Source organism: Mustela lutreola, chromosome 7, assembly GCF_030435805.1.
Source record: "Mustela lutreola isolate mMusLut2 chromosome 7, mMusLut2.pri, whole genome shotgun sequence".
In the NCBI taxonomy this organism is placed as follows: Eukaryota; Metazoa; Chordata; class Mammalia; order Carnivora; family Mustelidae; genus Mustela; species Mustela lutreola.
The window spans coordinates 65,751,715-65,768,037 of record NC_081296.1 but is presented as its reverse complement, the minus strand read 5'-3'; the positions used below and the strand labels follow the sequence as shown (position 1 = coordinate 65,768,037).

The 16,323-nt window shown below is 40.4% G+C and overlaps 1 long non-coding RNA gene across 1 annotated transcript in view; it reads left to right on the top strand.

Annotated features, from left to right (window-relative positions):
- The window catches only part of LOC131835310 (uncharacterized), a 33,835-nt gene that overhangs the window by 6,572 nt on the left and 10,940 nt on the right, over positions 1-16,323 (top strand). Inside the window, exon 2 of the long non-coding RNA XR_009355125.1 lies at positions 9,579-9,758. This is a non-coding gene — a long non-coding RNA (uncharacterized LOC131835310). The remainder of the gene's footprint in view (positions 1-9,578; positions 9,759-16,323) is intronic.

The window sequence follows — 16,323 nt, the reverse complement described above, 5'->3', positions numbered from 1 at the left end:
TAGACTTAATTCAGTTTTGGGAATGGAAGTTCAGTCTTTTAGAAAATCAAAGATAAGTTGAAAGTAGGAGCAGCAACAGCAACCAAAGATGCTTCAGTTTAATTTGGTATTTATGTGAGTCATCAGCTGTGGCCATGTGGTCATTGGTCAGTCTCAGGGACAGGTAGATTCATGATCTCTGAGGCTATGGAGTGGAGGCAGTAGGGCTCCATTTGGATCCCACTTCAGTGCTGAAGTACTCACTACTCCAGAGGCTGGAAGGAGTTGCCCCCCACCACACTGTTGCCTTCCCAAGGCCATGAACTGTCTCCAGGGACCAGCCCACATCCAGTGGCTGGTCCAGGTGCTCTAAGGCAGGAACACTCTGGATGGCCATCCCTGCCTCAGAGCTCCCCATAGAATTAGTGAGGGCTTCTGCTGTGCGTGAATCATAGCCTCTGTTTTGGCCTACTCTTAAAGGCAGTCCTCAAAAACAGCTCTTGCATGCAATTTCACAGGCTCAGAGACTGTTCCCTGGGGAACTGAACCTACCACAGATTCTTTAGAAACAGTTGAAATATGTCAGGACTTGCTGGAGTAAAATGCCCCTGGATATCCACCACAGTTATTCTCTCATATTGCAGGGAGTAAAACAAAACCTCTTTTTATAAGGAGTTCTTAGAACTTCCCTCGCTAGGAAAGAGACCACAACTACCTTCATGGCCCATCCATCCATGGAGGTGAGATGCAGACTGATCCATCAGGTACGGCAGTTGTATGTGTCACTTCCCTCTGGTCATTACCGGATCCTTCATGGACACCTTTTGATCAACAGATTTCTCAAGAAGTCAGAAGGTGCTCCCTCATACCCATTATAAAATGGTAATTATAAAATAAGAGGATGTTTACTGTTATTATATAGCCTAAGAGTCATTTTCTCAGCTAAACATATGATGACTGTATGTATGTGATATCAAAAGCACAATCATTAAGAACATTCTTTGGGATAAAAATTGAACATTGATAAAATGTTATCCCTAAATTACTTTTTTTTGTTTCTGATAATTGGACACTATAATAATAGCATTTACTGAAAAATTATTATCCTTCAGTTGCTATGCTGAGCACTTTATTTGTTGTTAAAACACGATTAGAGAAGAGAGTGCAAGTGATACGAACATACTTTGACACTTCATGAAGTGGACAGTCTCCTTTGGGAGAATAGCAAAATATGGTGGAAAAGCAGGAAGCCTTTATGGGGTAAAGAAAAGGAACGTGGAAGAGACAAATAGAAAATATCTCATTGGCCAGGGCCACATAGACAACTTCGTTTGAGGTGAGAAGGCTCAGAGTTGGCTTAGTGTTTGGAGATTGACTATCTGGATCCACTGCATTTCTGGTCAAGCAAGACATTTACAGGGACAGGACAGTTATCTAAGTTTTGGTTTGATCCAGGCAGCAGCAGCTTCATCGTGGGCCTAGGAAGTTATTTCAGCAGTCCCCACTTTTGATCATCTTCTTGACCATTCTTCTTGATCAAGAGGTTTGATTAAAAATATGGGTCTTCTTGAGCACATTATACTAGGTAAGTGTCCTGATGATTGACTCCTTGGAGGGTGAAGAAGGGAGGCCCAGGCCTTGTAGGTTTCTGTGCTTGGAGCTGTTGCAGTTGTAGGCCTCTAATTTGGTGGATTTTTGTTTACAGTCTTGTAGTCTCTTGAGAGTGGAAAGGCAATTCAGGTAGAGGGTTAGTAGAATGGGTACTCAAGAAAAAGAAGATAGGGGGCAGTACTTGGAATCACTGTCAGTCTTATAGAGTTGTTTGTTTTGGGTACCCCTTGTGTTTTTAATTTTTTATTAGCATTTTGCAGTGAATCTTCCAAGGAAGCTATTTTGGAATCTTGAAGCCTTTGGAAATCTTTTGCTTTACAATTAAAATAGGTATCCCATTCTATTTGTTTGATTTGAGAACCCTTGCTTTCAAGTATACTTCTTAGATGGATGCTTTGTCTAATTGGAATGCTCCTCTTAGTGGCCATTGTAAATTCTAGGTGGTCTTAGTAAGATTTTGCCAATTTTTTTTTTTTTTTTTAAATAGCTAAAGCTTCTGGGACCACAGTTCTTGGACATAAAATAAACAGGTATGCTAGAAGGTAGAGTGCTCAAGTCTTTGAAACTTGAAGATTCCATTTCTTTAGCTAAGCCTGAGGTCACTCAGAATCAAATTAATAAGAGGAATTTTCACTGAGTTGGGGATTTTTTGGTGTTTACCTGGTATACCTGTAAACCAGTATACCTGGTTGCATGGAAATTTTCTGGAGGTTGACAGATGACCGAGTGTTAGTATAACCCATTCTATGACCAACTTATCCTACCTAGCACGGGAATCTTAGAATTAGGTGGCTAGAGTGTTCTAGCAGCTTTCAAGTATGTGACCTGTGCCCATTGGTTTTATGGCTTTGGCTTCTGAGATGCCCACAGGCAGTAGATTGATATTATTTCTTTCATAAGATCTCTTTGTAGTGGCAGATACCCTGATGGCTTTTAATAGTCTGACTTGTACCTACTCGGATTTTGATTTTGTTGGACAAAAGAGTCTGAATTTCATGTCTTAAATTATTCCCCCAAGTCCTCCTGTGGTTTGTGTTGTGGATTTACCATGAGGTTTTGTGAGTCCCTGATGACTGCTACCCATTGTGGACTCCCAGTATGACCTTTATGCAATCCCAGAACCAGTCTGGGAAATTTAACAAACCCTGGCACCTTTTAGGGATTCCAGGACCTTTCTGGGAGCACACATATTCTCTCTCTATATATAGGTGTAGGTGCATATATTACTTTTTAAATTAAATCTGTATGGATCAGAGAGCTCCATGAAAGGGAGTGGAGTGCAAATCCATGAATGCCTTATCCATGGTCCTTGGTAAGGACAAGAGGAACAGTGAAGTCCAAGGGCTCAGTGGTCACCTCACCTGTGCACTCCCTCCTGTAGGCCATTAGCGAGCCTTGGATCTCATTCCTTGTCATGAGAAGCTGTTAAAAAAGGGTTAAAGAAGACAGTTTAGGTGATACAAATAAATTTTAGCACTTCATGAAGCAGATGTATCTCCTCTCAGAGACCTGCTTAATGGGGTGAAAGGCAGGAAGCTTTTCTAGGATAAAGAATAAAGAACAAGGAAGAGGCCAATAGAGAATACCTGATTGGTTGAGAAGGCCCCAGAAATGACTTCATGTTTGGGGATTGGCTGACCAGACATTCTGCATTTCTGGTCAAGCAGAGCATTTATAGGGTCACAAAGCTCCCTAACTTTTGGTTTGCTAATGTGACACCGTAGGCAGGAACAGCTACATCTCGGACCTAGAAAGTTGTTTCAGCAATATATATATATCAGCAGAAGTAACGTTTGTGTCCTTATGAAATTATTGTCATTCCCATTTCTCAAATCAGGAAATCAAAACACAGAGAGACTGAATGGTTTGCATAGGGTCACATAGTTAGAGGACAGAGCTAGAATTTGAACTTAGATATATCAGATTTTTAGACCATATTCTTAATTGTGCTTGATTTTCCCCACCCCAGTCATTAATAATTCTTTCATTTTAAAAGTGAAAGGTTTTTTGTCCAGTACACCAGAACTCTCTAGCATTATTTTTAAAAGATGAATGCTGAGAAACATGCCTGGATTAGAGACTGCTTTTAGTGACAGAAGGCTGTAAGTAAGTGGATGTTCTCCTCATGCACTCAGATTTCCTGCCCTTGTTTTTGTCAGTATCCCAGAATTTGCTCTAAAAACTCTAGGAATTATGACTATTTCACCTTAAATGTGACTATTGTTTTGCTGTTGCTTCTGTCCTGGTTCCTGAGTCCTTAGCAAATAGCAACCAAAGGTTGGCTCAGTTCTTTTTTTTTTTTTAGGTTTTACTTATTTATTTGACAGAGATCACAAGTAGGCAGAGAAGCAGGCAGAGAGAGAGGAAGGGAAGGCTCAGTTCTTTAACTGTGCTTCGAGTTAATTTTGGGAATTGATTGATTTCTTAATTACCTGAATACTTGTGGTTTTCAGATCCATTTAGGTTACCACGAAGCACCCATGCACCCATGCTCTCATTTCCATACCTGACTAGACATAAGAGATTTACAACATTTTTAAAGTTAAGTTTGGGAGGCAAATGGTGGGCAAAACTTTCTCTTCTAAGCTCCATGGATATTACCCACAAACTTGATTCTTCTTAATAAGAATAGTCTGTTGATTTGAAGTTTGGGGGTTTCAGATTTATGGCTTCCAAGTCCTATGTCTTATACTAAAATCATGTTATCAACTAGGCAGGCAGATAGTAGAGTATGTGGTCGTACTTTGTTCTTTATGATCAAGCAGACACCTGCTAACATGTAAGCTTTTGGTGGATTGATCATAAATGTAGTTATTCTTTTCTGGTTGTCAATTCCCTTTATTTCAAAATTGGGGGATGACCACAGCTTAGAGCTGAAAAGCATATCCAAGGCTGGTTGCTGAGAAGAACTGTGGTATCATTTCTTTTCTTTCTTTATATATTAGTTTTGAGGGGAAATCACTATCAATGAAATAGAGCAAGAAAGGAATAATATCCTTAAAACATTTTTGTTTGTTATTTTTATTGAGATGTATGTAATTATATCAGATAAGAATAAGATTAGTGAAATGTACAAATCTTAAATTTTGACAAATTTATATACTGAGTTGAGACATAGAACATTTTCATCACTCTAGAGAATTCTCTTATGCTCCTTCCCAATCCCCAGCCCCCCCAAATCATCCTCTGTTCTTTTTAATCCCCCAAATTAGCTTCGCCTATCTGCTTGTTCTTGAAATTCACATAAATGGAATTATACAGTATGGATTCTCTCTCTCTCTCTTTTTTTTTTTTTAAAAGATTTTATTTATTTGTCAGAGAGAGAGAGGGAGAGAGCTGGCACAGGCAGACAGAATGGCAGGCAGAGGCAGAGGGAGAAGCAGGCTCCCTGCTGAGCAAGGAGCCCGATGTGGGACTCGATCCCAGGATGCTGGGATCATGACCTGAGCCGAAGGCAGCTGCTTAACCAGCTGAGCCACCCAGGCGTCCCAAGTATGGATTCTCTTGTGTCTGACTTCCCCTGAGTCCCTCAACACATTGTCTTCAAGACTCCTCTCTGTTCTTGCAGGTTTCAGTAGTTTATTCCTTTGTCATTGTTGTCAGTCATTCATTGTATAAATATACTACAATTTGTTTATCTATTTTCCTGTTGACGGATATCATCTTGTTTTTAGTTTTTTAGCTTTGGGCTCTTAGGAATAAAGGTGCAGTTAACCTTCTTGTACAATGTACTTTGTGGACATATGTTTTCATTTCTTTCGGGTGAACACCAAGGAGAAGAATTCAGGATTGTAAGTAATATTTGGTATTTTAAGCTTTCTAATTTTAACCATTCTAGTGGGTGTGTAGCATATCTCATTGTGGTTTTACTTTGCATTTCCTTGATGACTAATGATGTTGAGCATTTTTATACATTTTTTTTTTTAAGGAAATATCTGTTCGAGTCTTTGCCCATGTTTATTGGGTTACTTGTTCATTTTTTAAAAATTACACAATTCTAGGAATTTTTTATATAGCTTGAATACATATATTTTGTCAAATACATAATATTTAGTGTTACATTTTGTGTCTTCTCTTGGCCTTTTATCTTTATCCTTTTTACTTTATTCTGCAGTAGTTGCTCTAGGGACTACAGTGTACATACCTGACTATACTACATCTTGAATTGATATAGTACCTCTCTATGTATAATGTAAGATGGTTACACCAGCATAATTCCATTTGCCTTCCCTATCATTTTTTCAATTGCTGTCATTGAATTTGCTACAACATATGTTACAGATCCCAAAAGACCATGTTTTTATTTTTGCTATTTATTTTTATTTATTTATTTAAGTTTTTTTTGAAGATTTTTGTATTTATTTGAGAGGGAGAGAAAGCAGGAGCAGGGGCAGAGGGAGAGGGGGAAACAGACTTCTCACTGAGCAGGGAGCCCAACCTGGTGCTCCATCCCAGCACCCTGGGATGGTAACCTCAGCCAAAGGCAGATGCTTAATGACTGAGCCACCCAGGCACCCTCCAAGACAATGTTTTTAACTTTACTTTAAACAAATGTCTTTCAAAGAAATTAGGAGAAAAACAGTATTAAATATTTGCCCACTCATTTACCATTTCAGGCACTTTCCAAACCTTTCTGTAGAACCAGATTATCCATTTTCAAACTATCATTCCACTTGCTCCTGAAGAACTTGGTTTAGCATTTCTCACAAATACAGCTCTACTGGCAGTGGATTCTCTTGGCTTTAATTTATATGAAAATGTCTTTATTTCCTTTTTTTTTTTTTTTTGAAGGCTATTATTGCTGGATATATGTAATTCTGGGTTGCTAGACTTTTTTGGATGCAGAATTGCATCGTTCTTTTGAAAAGTCAGCCATCACTTTTCTTGATAGTGTTCCTATTCTTTTTCTTTGTTTTTCAGGATTTGTTACTATATGCCAATAATGTATGGGCATTTTTCCTTTAAGTATTTTTTTCCTCCAGTTTTCTTTTTTGGAGACTCTCTTATGTATATGGTTGGCCCCTTGAAACTGCCCTATAGGTCAGTAGTACTCTGTTTAGTTTCTTCTTCATTTTTTTCTTTTGCTTTATTTTAGATAATTTCTTCATGTGCTAAATCTAGGGCTCACTCAGAGACGATTTCTATTAACTGATGTGTTTCCTGAATATAGGTCATACCATCTTATTTCTTTTTCTATCTCATACTATTTTGTTTAAAATCAGAAATTTTATTTCATTTTATTTTTTTATTTGAGAGAGAGAGAGTAAGAGAGAGCAAGAGAGGGGAGAAGGTCAGAGGAGAAGCAGACTCCCCATGGAGCTGGGAGCACGATGTGGGACTGGATCCCTGGACTCCAGGATCATGACCTGAGCTGAAAGCTGTCAATTAACCAACTGAGCCACCGAGGCGCCCTAAAATCAGTAATTTTAGAAAGTACAGATTCTGATAGTCTAGATTCTGATAGGCACCTCCCCCCCCCCCCATTTATTTTTGTGCTTTGTGTTTTAGTAACTTGCCTGGAGTTAATCAGCAGAATCTGTCTCCTCGTGATGTCAGGCAGTTTTTCTCTTCTTTTCTTTCTTTTCTTTTTTTAAAGATTTTATTTATTTGACAGAGAGAGACACAGTGAGAGAAGGAACACAAGCAGGGGGAGTGGTAGAGGGAGAAGCAGGCTTCTCACTGAGAAGAGAGCCCCATGTGGGGCTCTGTCCTAGGACCCCAGGATTGTGACCTGAGCCGAAGGCAGAAGTTTAATGACTGAGCCACCCAGGCACCCCTCTACTTGTCATTTTTATTCTTACTTTCATTTTCTTAGCCTGGCTTCCTTGGTGTTACAGAATGGTGAACCAATGATTAGTCAGAGGTTGTGCTCAAACACCTCCAGTCATCAGAGCTTCTACCCTCTGCTGATGGATCTGGGTATCCATCAGGAGCATGTTCAAAGTCAGACAGTTTTTAAGTCTTCCCTGTGTTTTACTTTGTATGGGCCCTCTTGCGTACCCCCTGTGTATGTATGCGGCATCCTGCTGGGGGTCTTACCCAGGCCCTCTCTCATGCTCTCATTCCCAGAATCTCCCCTTTAAATGTCTGGTTAATCTGCTACTCCTGCTCCCTCCTCCCCAACTGTGGCTGCATCCCCGGGCTAAAAGAACTGAGGGGTTCTCCACTTATTTCCAACCCCTCTTGCCACTTTTACGGATAGTCCCACTGGCCACAAGTGAGCATCTCCAGCAGGAAAGCTGCTGGTTTCCCAGCCAACCTTGCCCTGTTTTGTACAATGGTGAAGCTGCCATAGTTGAAGGGATGGTGGGAGCAGCCCCAGGCAAGAAGGCCTCTTTGTACTCAAAATGTGTCAATTGTTTTGTAAGTAAGTATTTCTCAATTGTTATTTGCCTTTGCTTAGTTTCCAAAGACCTGAAATGGCTGTTTTTGACTATTTTATCCTGTGTTACAGTTATTCCTTTGGGAGACTTTTTGATGACTTCTTTATTTTATCATAGTCAGAGGTTTTGCTCTGACAGATACATTTTGACAAAAAAAAAGGAGAGGCAGAAGACAAAGGCCCTACCAGTAGGAAGCTACCAAGAACAGATTCCCTGCAATTGGTAAACCCGTATCCCTACCACCAAGGTATTGGTTCAAGGAGCTGTAGCAATTCGGTGCCCCTGAATAGAGTTATTTTTAACCAAATGACTCAAAGGTGAAATGTGTTTAATGATATACATAATTACTGTGATAAGAAAATTAAATACATAATTACTGTGATAAGAGAATTAAATACAAGTGATGAAGAATTCACAGCAAAATATATGATTACTTACAAAAAAATACATATTTATTAACACCTTTCCTAGCCTAGAAACTTCAGATTTTCCTTGTTGTGAGATTGATTATAGAGATTGAGATTGAAGGCTATCAGGATCAACATTTTCCCTTGCTACTTCACGTAGTGATAATTGATATCCTTCTAACTCATTCTTGTTAAACAGTCAGTGTTCTCTGTCTCTTTCTCCCTCCTTTCTGTGTGATACTAGGGACATAAGAAAGTTCTTTCCTTCACCTCTGCTCCAATCCTCTCATACCTTTTGCAGGACCTCAGACTCCCTTAACTAGGAGCAGAGCCCTTTCCCTCAATAATCAAGGAAAGGCAGGTAACACTGAGGAGTGATCACTTTTCAACCCATTGCCAGGTGTTTGGAGCACAGCCTTGCCAACTTGTATGAAGAAAGGAGTTTGTGGGAAACCCAGGTTTCTGACCCTGAGGAGTTAGAAAAGAGAAGGCATGCCTCCCGGGCAGCAGGAAGCTGGGGCTGTTTAGTGGGAGGCTTCTTCCTTACATCACCCTGCTCGCCTTCCTCCAGGCTCTGCCAAACAGGGCTGCTGCCATGGGCCTCTAGGCCTGTGTGGAAATCCCCACCCTAGGGCATCTGAGGAGAGCACCTGGGCCTATGGGGAGCGGGAGGGGTGCCAGCCACTCCCAAATATTTCCTCCTGCGCATTGACAAGAAATTCAGTCGTCTAAAGACCTTACTGCTTTTCACTAAACTTCTGCTAGGTCTCCTGAAACAAGTTTTTCAGGGCTCAAGAACTGTACTCATCAAGCTTCACCTTTTGTTATTTGTTTGTTTTGTTTCCACCGGATTTCAGGTTGGGGCTCGGTGACATTTCATTTTCTACTATTTATCTTTCTATCCTTCCTTCCCTATATCTTGGCAGGCCCAGCTAGCATGAACTCATCAGATCAATTTTAATGGTTGCACCAAATAGAATACAAAATATTCTGGAAATTCTCTAATGCAGAGTTTCTCAGTCATAGCTGTTCATTAGACTCACCAGAGGAGTTTTTAAAGCACCTGGTGCCCAGGCTGTGCTTGAGCCCAGTGAAATCAGACTCTAGTGATGGCATCCAGGTGGCTTATGTTAAGAAACAAAAGTCCTGTAGTCCGGCCTTATCCTGACTTCTGCGATCTGTGGTTTCACTTTGGCAGTTTCAGTAACCTGTGGCCAACAGCGGTCCCTGAAACAGAGAATCCTCCTGACGAATCATGGAATCATGGACAGGCACTAACTAGTAGCCTGATGCTGCGTCTTGGTGCCTTCCATCATTCACCTCACCTGTTCTCATCGCGTAGCCATTTTTTCATCTCACGTCATTACAAGAAGAAAAAGTAAGTAAAATAGGGTATTTTGAGACAGAGAGCACATTCATGTAACTTTTATTACAGTATATTGTTATAATTATTCTATTTTGTTATTAGTTATTGTTGCTAATCTCTTAGTGTGACTGATTTATAAATTTTACTTTATTATGGATATAAATGCATAAAAAAAGATAGTATTTTATAGGGTTCAGTACTGTCTGTGGCTTTAGGCCCACTGGGGGTCTTGGAATGTATACCCCTGAGATAAGAGGGGTTTCTTGTACCTTTATGTAGTACGCTGGTATTTGTCTTTACTTTTTTATCTTAAACCAACATTTACCACATCCGTAAGGGACACATTGTCATATTCTTTGGCAGAAATTATAGCGAAGCAGAAACGTAATCATTTCATGATTTTATTGCAGTGTCAATACTTCTGAGGTCATGTTGGCAAAATGCCCCTTAGTGTCCTTTATTCAGTAGCCACTTTGGTGGCTGACAGCCTCAGAGACTTGCCTCATGAGAGCAAATAAAAAAAAACCCAAACCTGTAGATATGAAACATGTCAGATTTCAAAGACTGCTGGCCCATTGTGTAAAATGCAGTGACACATTTGTACAAATATTTACCTTCACCTTTCTCTCCTGGCGTCTTTGTTCTCATTTAAACACTGAATGGCCATTGACTTCTTTTCAAAGGGAAAAAGGAGAGTGGTAAATCTTTCACTACCTTTTTTGTAAGACCTTTTTGAGAATTTAGATTTCCTATTCTTGCCTTTCGAGATGACTTGAAATGGACTTGTCTCTCTTTCACCCTCTGGGGTTTGTTTTTCTAACTCGAAGGCAGATGAAGCTTCCTTTTGGCCATGGGTAGAAAGTTGGTTGAAAAAAGCCCAGCAAACATCTGCCACATACCTTTGGATCCCAAACTAGCACCAAACAAATTTGAGTCTTTTCCTTTTAATGAGAAGCTAAGTGGAGGAATGAGTATAATTTTTGAGGACCTAGAGGAATGTTTTCAGCTTAGCTGGTGCTTAGCAAGGTGTTGGCAGATGGTACAAGACCATGGATGATTGTCAAAAGCCTGAAACTTTGTGCTTGATGGAGCCCTCTTCTCTTTTCCATCCATCCACCTTGGAGTTATGGGCCTAGCACACTTCTGCACCATTTTGCTCACACTCTCCTCTGTTTTTAATAGTGGTGGTATATTAGAGGGCTAGTGATCAGGAAATTTCCTGGTCAGAAGAGAGGTGAGAGGCAAGACTGCATCATTCACTAGAATTGTAGCAATTCCTTTTTAGAATTTTTTTTTTTTTTTGAGGGGAAAGGAAATTGCTTGTTTTTTAAAAGAAAGACTGAGTGATTTCTAGTTGAGTAAAACTTTTTTTTTAAGATTAGAATTTAATAACTCTGAGGATTCCTGTTGGGCCTGTAATCCTAGAAGATAATGTATTCAGGGACATTTAAAGCAAAAACATATTTCAAGACTTAAGACTTCTCCAAGTTTTCCCATATTTTTAAGTTTGTTAGGTATGTTTCTATACTCATGAGAAGGAGTAAATGACAGTTTGACATAGAAGGTTCAGAAGGGCCACTGCATAGAATATGAAGGTTGGGCACTGCAGATGCCCAGGGGACCCCCTTACTGAGACTATAGGGTGAGCAATATTCCCTGGAATTGTGAGTTTGGTGGTTCTGAGAAAGAGACTGGCCTTCATGCCAGTCTTTGTGTGTAAAGTCAATTCCTGCCTGTGATTTTTAGTTGACTATACTTAATTTATTCAATGATTTTATTTTATAGTTTGGCCTCTATATTGCTAATTTCATCCATTTTAGGGGAGATAGCACAGGTACAGGAGGAAAATCTACTGATATAGTGAAAAAAAAAAGTTGCTCTGATAGCATATGCATCATTCTTTGGGCAGTAATATTCCTAGGAGAAGAGTCAATGGATGCCTTCAGTCATTGTTTCTATTTATTCTCTTCTAGTCGATGGCACAGTAGCCAAGGAGATTATATGTATAGCTAGTTTTTCTAGCAGAGGTCAGAAATACAATTTGCCTCATAGAATAACATCAGCCTAGAATTATTATTATTATTACTGTCATTTTCTCCTGGTTCTTCCTGTCATTTCCATTGTAAAATATAAGGTCATTACTACTCCAGTGTCATAGGAAACTGGAGGAATGTCTTGGCTTGGACCTCTGGGTTAAACATCATTGGCATTGTCAGAATGAGGGTTGTCTCTTAGCCCAGGCACTTAGACATCACGTGGTTCTGAAATCTGGGTCCCCCTTGGACACTCCAGAGGTACCTCTGGAGAAGAGATAGTTCACCGAGGGCACAGCCAACTTGGGATGATGTAGGTATGGAGAGTGTTGGGCTTTTAGGAAGCGGGAAGAAGATTCTTAGGCTAATGGGCTATCTTTGGGTTCATTTCTGGAAGAGTGTTTGCTAGATTGTTATCCCAGTTCAAACAGTGTTTGAGAACATTTATTCATATATCTCATGATTTATGAATACCTACAATATCCAGCGGAGTAGACTAGGTGCAGAATAGAATGTAAGACACAAGTTTTCCCCATTCCAGGAATTGCAGTCTTATTGAGGAAAAAAATGCGTCCATGAAAGTGTTAAAACAGCACTGTATTGGAATATGTTCCCAGAGTGGTTTGGAGTGATCAGGGAGGTGCTGGGGAGGGAACAGAACTTGAGTTGGGCATTGAAACTACAAAACATAGTTCTCCCCTAGAGGGAGGGGAGGGAAAAACATACTCTGTGTAGTGGTAGACTGCAATCACTTAGACCAAAGCTGAGGTTCAGAGTTTCACACCAAGAAACTAGAACCATTGTATTCATTTGACTTCTACATCTTTGTCCCAGGAGTTAGCTGCTGGTGTGCCTTCAGGTCTGGCAAGGTTTTGAACTTTCGCTAGAATATGTCCTCAGACTCATGGTCAGTCCATCCCAGTGTGTTGGCCCAGTACTGTACCAAAGGCTAGATTCTCAGGAGCATAAATGACAAGAGGCAGAATGACAGAGCAGGACACCAGGGAGCTGTTTTTACTCTTTGCTACAAGTGTTGCTCATAGCTTCTTGCTCCCCATTTGTCTTGGCCTTATTTCTTTTTGAGTTCTGTGCCTGTGTGTGGGATGGAGAAAATTTGTGCTGTTGCTTTGTTGATTTCCTCCTCCTGCAGAAGAAAGCATGATTTGGAGTTCAGGATAGCTCCCTGGATTATTCTGCAGCTTTAGCTCAAAAAGCCATGCTGTCTCCTCAAGGATGATGCTCTATCTGGCCCTTTTAGAGCAGGGCTTGTATATGACTTGCCTGAGAATCTTGTTTAAACGGTACTGATCCATGGAGTCTGAGATTTATCCCAATATTCTGTGTTTTTAATTAAGTCCTGACATGATGGCAATGCTGATGTTGGAAGACACACTTAGCAGCAAGCCTCAGACCAGACTGTCGCACAGATGCATACGGCAGCAGAGTGGCCTGGGAATGTTGGGTGTTTGAAGGAGCGAGATGGAGTGGAAATACTTTCCATGAGAGATTCTAGCCACCCAGCTCCCACATAGACTTGACAATGAGTCATGGCCACTAGCCACCCAGACCCTTGCTTCTCATTCAAAGGCATTCCCCTAGAACGTGCCTACACTGAAGCTCCAGCAATACTACACCTTTTCCATCAAAAGTCTAATGAAGAAGCTTATGACTTTCCAGCAGTGGAAAAACACTGAATGCTCATTTGGTTTTGCTTTTTTTCCTCATCAGTTGCATTGTAAATTGGAAGGTAAGTCTGGTGTTTCTTCCATTCTCTTCAACCCCCAGTGGGCGTTTATTGCATAGATGCTCTGGGCCTAACACTGTGCTAAGTATGTGGATCTCTGATGAAGGGTGAAGAGTAGTCTCTGCTTCTAGGGACTTCCTGTATTATTGAGAAGAAGAAAACAGAACACTTAAAAGCAATGAAAGAAAAACACGAAAGAGCAGGGATATAATTATGTGTTAAATTGAATATAACCAAGTGCCAAACCTATGATCCAAACAGTAGGTGCTGTGAAAAGTCAGGGAGGTTTAGATGCTGGCTTAGCACTCAAACCAGAGTCACAGTTTTTAAATTGAGATCTCTATTGTTTGAATTTTGTTGGGGTTTTAGAAATGCTGTGTATCCAGAATTTGGAGCTACTGGGTGGGAAAGGGAAAGACAAGAGTCCAGCACAGAAACACAGTTCATTTGTTTCAGGTAGTAAGGCTCACAATGAGTGCAAATCATACCTCCTACACCCCAGACCTTCCCACCCAGTGAATGAAGCATTTCTTTGAATGAAAACACCTCTAGATAGTGAGATCATGGCTACTTTGTGCTGAGTTTGGACACTCCCATAGCTTGTACAGGATTCAGACCTAAAGTGAGTTCTTTCCATAGAGCATGAATAATGATGAGGCTTAATGGGAAAGGCCATCTCGGGATCTCAGGGCAGTTACCTTATAGCTTATACATGAGGAGGACAAAGGGAGAAGGGGCTGGGAAAGGCCCTCAAAGACAGAGAGGGACGACTATCTTTTATCTTGTCAATGAAAGCCCTGGCGAAGAACAATGCCATTCAGTGCTTATATGACACTGTAAACTCTTTTTTTTTTTTTTTTTTTTTTTTGACTTCACCAGCTGATGCTGGTGAAGTCACATGGCATCTCTAGATAGCAAATGTATTTTGGTCCTCCCTTATTTCTGAGAGTGAATTATGGGTACAGATCCTATATGTGTCTGGCAGAAACACTAATTCATGTATCCCTTATCCTGCCAAACTGGGAGGACAGGCCAATCCCAACATGGCAGGCATACCAGGTGGCTTAGCTGTGTCATATGTAAACCACGCTCTAGTCTTCCACACCTTGCAGTCTAAGGAGCAAGTAACAGGGTTCTCTGAGTTATCCCATGGAACATCCCTCTCCTAGCTAGGACTGGGGGAGAAGATAACACTTCCCCACCTCCCTGCCCTCCTAGTGGGTTAGAAGACTCACTCCGAGTTCCCTTCAAAGAGGTCCTTTTCAGGTGCTCTCTCCTCTCTGCACTGTGCCTTACTTTTATATCCTTTTTTGGCCAAGTAGACCAAGAGTCACAGGATTTCTTGTTGAATGTTTCCTGCATGGATATTCCATATGGGGTCTGTTTCATGCTCACTCTGGTATCTGAGATCTATTGTGGTGGTGCCTCAGGCCAGACTGAGGCAGGGAGAGTGTTTCTGTAAACCTTGGATCACACCAGCAGATGTTTTCCATTGATGGGAAAAGGCTGATAGGAAATTGCCAAAATTTATTATCAGGCTGAACTTGAAAGAAACCCTTTTCTTCGCTGGTCTTACCTTCTCTATCAGGAGTGTTTGGAGGCCCAACAGTTTCCAATTGGAAGCCCGTAGGCCAAATCTGGCTCACAGATGCATTTTATTTTTTAAGTGGGTCTTGTGGTTTATAAAAATCTGGATTAGTTTTTAACATTTTTAAATGAGTGTATTTTTATATAAAAATTGGAATTTCTGGCTTCTTTCGAAAAAAAATGAGGAGCTGGCAACCTTGGGTCCATGCTACTGCTTGGAAATGTTGAATAAGCTGTGGAGCAACCCTGTGTTCTTTACTTGGTGCCTACCACCCTTGGTCCACTCTGCTCATTTCTTCACTAATCCAGCCTCTTTGAACATTTGAGGTTTTGACCTTGACGAGTCACAAATAGTCAATCACAGACTGCATTTATTTCATCTTGATATTATGGGTGGTATGCCTTAGGCAGAGAAGTCAGTGTAGGTTTGGTTAGGAGTGAGTGATTAAGGAAAAACAGAATGCTGGTTTTGACACAACTCAGAAGTTCTTCAAACTGGAGGCAGAGAAGTAATTTATGAGTGCATTTTAGACCACCTGAGGAAAAGGACTGGTTCGTTTGTTTTTTATTTTCCAGTACATCACAGACCTGTACTTTTGTGAAATACAATATATATGAATTCCTAGAAAAATAAAGGGACTGGAAGAGGTAAAATACAAGCCAAAGTTTATTGTTAGATTCTACAGACATTAAAATTATTTTAATAAACACGTTCAGAATAAACATAACATGGGAAAAAATAATTACAAGGCTTGTGTTGTCCACTTAATTGTGTGTACATAAGCTATAACTATAGAGAACCAGTGTTCTATTCCTTCCTCTCGCTCTACAGATATAAACTAATGGGAAGTTACGAATGGAATAACAGTTTCCCATATTCACATATGGGAAACAAATATAGACACATATTTAGTGTCTGTATGCACACTTTTTTTTTTTTAGAGATTTATTCATTTATTAGAGAGGAGGAGTGGAGGGGAGGGACAGAGGGAGAAGGAGAGAGAATCTTCAAGTGGATTCCCCACTGAGCATGGAGCCTAATGTGGGGCTCAGTCCCAGGACCCTGAGATCATGACTTAAGTTGAAATCAAGAGTTAGATGATTAACTAACTGAAGCCATCCAGGTGCCCCTATCTTCACGCTTTTAACAAGACAATGTATATTAATATTTAAGGTTTTTAATGTAGTAAGTTAACATGTTTCTTGCTTGTTA